This window comes from Ricinus communis, chromosome 1, assembly GCF_019578655.1.
Source record: "Ricinus communis isolate WT05 ecotype wild-type chromosome 1, ASM1957865v1, whole genome shotgun sequence".
NCBI lineage: Eukaryota > Viridiplantae > Streptophyta > Magnoliopsida > Malpighiales > Euphorbiaceae > Ricinus > Ricinus communis.
Window position 1 is genome coordinate 19,930,480 of NC_063256.1, and position 4,525 is coordinate 19,935,004.

The window sequence follows — 4,525 nt, forward strand, 5'->3', positions numbered from 1 at the left end:
TTTGTTTGGTGTTCAACTCTTTAAAGAACTTTGCATACGATAACTTACTTTTTATAACATTCAACAAAGGTAAATTAATGTTAACTTTAGAAAGCATTTCAATATTTTTAAAAAATTATTTGCTCTTTTTTAGTCGGTTGGGAAAAAGAATAGGTGGCATATAAGGCTAAGTTGCCTTATGAAATTCGGATCCAGAAAATGCTTCATTTTCTTTCTTCTCAAGCCTAAAATTAGACTATACTTTCTCTTTCTTTTGAATGCTCTCCTCATTGATTTGCACTAATCCATCATCTTTAGGTGTACCTGCATAAGAAGAAGAATTTATTTCAGTTTTCATATCAATTTTATTATCAACAACATCACATTTTTTAATATTAGTGATAAAATTGGCTTATTCAAGTTGACTTATTAGTTTCCCTTTCTTGAGTTCTTGAACAACTTCAACAATTTGTCACATTTGAGCTTCTAAACATTTTATTGAAGCTTCAAAGAAATGTATCTTTTTCTCATTCCTCTCCATCCTATCATGAGAAACAATCATAAATTATTGAAGTATTTCTTTCAAACTTGCCTTTCTTTGCTCATTAGATTGAAAAGTTTATTCTTGATCTTGAAAGAAAGGATTGGAGTATCTTTGAAATTGAGAATATTGGTCTTGATAACGAGGTTGATTTAGATTTCTCAATAATTATGGTGGGTTTTGGTTATTGTATTTCCAAAAAAAAATTGGATGATTTCTCCAACCTGGGTTATATGCGTTGGAATAAGAGTCGTTCATAGGATGCATGGGTTGGTAAGAATCTATCAAATTTACTTGGTCATACATATTTCCTCTATATTTATCAAAAGATGAACAAATATTAGCACCATGACCATAAATACCACATATCTCATTGTTTGATACATTTTTAGTTGAAACAAGCATCTTAACTTGCTTAGTTAATTCAGCCAATTACATGTCCATCTCATTACTAGCTACTACTTCATCCACTCCTACTTTTTTTATCCTTACACTCCTTTATTGAGAATTGGCTCATAACATCTCAAAGATGTCATAAACCTCATTAGTTGAACTAGCTACTACTTCATCCACTCATACTTTTTTTATCCTTACACTCCTTTATTGAGAATTGGCTAATAACATCTCAAAGATGTTATAAACCTCATTAGTTGTTCTTTCTAACATAGCACCCCCAGTTGTATTATCAAACATATATTGATATTGTTGTGTCAATCCATAATAAAATGATTGGTTAGTTATTGGAAGTGGGTATCTATGGTGTGGGCATTGCAATAGAAGTGATTTGAAGTGATCTAATACTTCACAAAAGGACTCGGTATCATTTTGATAAAAATTAGAAATTTTGGCTCTAAATTCTTTGGTTTTTTATGTGAGTAAAACCTTCTCATAAACTTTTGATACACTTTATCCCAAGTTCTCAAAGAATTAGGAGGCAAGGTAATTAACCAAGCTTTTGCTCTTTCTTTCAATGAATAAGAAAAATACTTCATTCTTAATTGATCTTCATTTAATCTCCGATAACGGAAAAGTATGAACTATGGCATAAAATTCTCTAATAAATATTAATGCCTCCTCACTAGGCACACTATAAATGAAGGAAGTATGTTAAATTGTATGTTCTTAAGTTCATAATTTCTAGATGCATCATCTAGAACTATGCATGAAGTAGTGTTACCAATTATAGGCCGTGCATAATCTTTCATAACATTCGCCTTCAGCTCCTATTTCTCTTGGTGGATTTTCTATGATCTTAATTCCTCTTCAATCTTTTGAGTTGATGAATCACTTGATTTAATTTTCCTACTTTGCATACAAAATAAAAGAAAATTTCAGATTTGATAACTTAAAAAAAAACATATAAACAAAACAATCATAAAACAAACAAACAAACACAAGACGCTTTTGACAATCAATCGGTATTAAAATTTGGACACTTTTTCCCGACAACGGCGCCAAAAGTTTGATGTGTCTAAGTTAGTACTCGCAAGTGCACAAACCGTTCATATAGTAAGGGTAAGTTCACCATAAAGTCGATCTCTCAAAAAACTATGAGGCCACTTATTATAAAGACTAATTATTAATATAAAATTATATAAATAAATCTAAACACTCTAAATCAGTATTTTTGAGAGAATCATAATCATAAAGTAACTTAAATAAACTATAAAGTATGCAATGATATGATGTATAAAAAGTATATACTAAAAATAGTATTTAGCCTAGCGAATTACTTAGTAATCTCCTTGTTTTACTTTACGCTTAAATCTAACAAATGAGATGGTGATGCACTTTTCTCTTTAGTCACTCTAACTAATGATGCAACTAAAGTTTATACTACCAACATAGATTGAAGCAAAGTTGGTGTCCTTAATACATTCAACCTAAATATTTTTATAAAAAGTATTATTATTAAATTGATATGACGCTCAACTAACAACAATAATTGAACTAATAAAGCTATGGAAGTAAAAAATTACTCATTAAATAAATAAATAACAAAATTCATACATAAGTAAAAAAAGCTAAATTAAACACTTATGAAGACTAGCCTAACATATTTAACCCAATGATCATGGTATTAAATAGAATGACATAAAATAAGACTGAAAGTCAAAGCTCCCTCTAGATCTAGAATTTTTTCAAATATGAAGATGATTGGTCATCACTCTCCACTTCTCAAAAAGCTCATTAGATCTTAAAAAAATAATGAAACTAAAGCTAAAGTGTTTATAAAAGAACTATAGAAAAAATAATGATGAACAGATGCAGAGAGCAAATAGGAAAAAACTCTCATCCTCTTTAGAATTAGACTTGCAGAGATATATATAGAAAAGAGTTCTCCTCTAAATAAGTCTCCTTAGAGATGTATACCCAATATAAGTCCATCTAATAGATAATACCATAGGTAGTCTTATCTCCACTAAATACAATACCATAAATAACTCTTAATATAAATTCTAATAATTATAGAAAATGACTAAAATGCCTCCTTTGGGCCTTGTAATTTTCAGTCAGGCCTTGCAAATTACAGTCCATACATCTTAATCTTAGGTCTTGACACAAACATGTCCAATTAAACTCTTTTTTGAGTAATTTTTCTCCACATTTTTCACTCTTAGCTAATATTACCTGAAAATAGACAATTAAACTTAAGTGGGATATAAACACTTATTACACCATATTATATATATATATAATATATTATTAAAACTCTAAAATACCCTAAATATCTATATATAATTTAGATCTATCAGGAAAAAAGATAATCTTAGGCAACTTTTGTTTAGTTATAATTCAAAATTCTTTACTTTTCTGCATTTTATTTCTCTAACAACCAAATAAAATTTAAAAGGAAATAGCTTTGAGAAAATGGGTATGCATGGCCAGAAGAGAAAAAAAGGAGCTAATTGAAGGCCTCTTGTTTGGTTTCCTAGAAAAGTATAATATAATAACAAGATACAACTTGCAAATATTCTAAGAAAATGAATAATTTTCTTTTTCTTCTTCCCCTCATGTTCTCGCATAAAGTAAAGAAAGAAAGAGTGTTTGGTTTTAGTGATCAAACAAAATAAGGAGAAAATGAGCTTAAATTGAGTTTCTTTTCTTGTTTTAATAATAAGATTAGGCTCAGAAAAATCGAAATAAGAAAAAGAAGACAAAGGAAGAAGAAGAGAGACATGAAGATGTATACACGTCAGACTCTAATAAATAGCCCCACTTGCTCAATCGCGTCTGATAGAATGCTCCATACCACGTAAGCTTTGAAGTGATCAATTATGCAAATAGAGGTATCTACTAGATTGTATTTGAAGTTTAGGGTGACAATGCATTTGTTTGCCTATGTATGTATTTTGCCAATTAAATTTTAAATTTAATTAGACAAAAGTTAAGCTTAATAATTTATTTATAAAAATTAAAGAGGTGTTTGTTTTTTCTTTAGGCTCTAAAATGGTACATAATGATTTTCTAACTAATTTTGTATTAAGAATAAATCTAATTTTATTTATAAGTTTTCAAATACTAACCTCAACTAAAATTAAATTTTTTAATTAAATCATAATAAAGAAAAATGTGATATTCTTTTATTTTAATGATATGGAATTGATAGTGTCAACTAGACTGTTCGCTTGGGCGGGCCCGACTTAATTTTAGACAAGCCCGAGCCCGCCCAGGTCTGAGAATTTTTTAATATCTCTGAGCCCAAGCCCAAACCAGAATTTTTTTAAAAGCTAGGCCCGGCCCAGCCAATTATTAAACTTGTCCCAAATTGTAGTTACATTTAGATTTAGGGTTTTGTTTTGTTTGATGTATTATTAATAACAATAAAATTATAAACAAAAATAATAGGTAGCTAAGTGGTATATAGCATTTAATTATAAGTTGAAGGTTATAAGTTTGAGTGCTAGGTATGACATTTCTTTTTTTCTAGTGTCAACTAATTTTTTTTTAAAAGAACTTTAAGTTAAAATGTCAGTTATTATCCTTCGTTATTAGAATTAAATC

At 28.9% G+C, this 4,525-nt stretch overlaps 1 non-coding gene across 1 annotated transcript; it reads left to right on the forward strand.

Annotated features, from left to right (window-relative positions):
• Nucleotides 1-1,270: 1,270 nt before the first annotated feature.
• On the forward strand, nt 1,271-1,378 carry LOC112536765. Its single transcript, XR_003080723.2, has one exon. It is a non-coding gene; the product is annotated as a small nucleolar RNA R71 (small nucleolar RNA).
• The last annotated feature ends 3,147 nt before the right edge of the window (nt 1,379-4,525 follow it).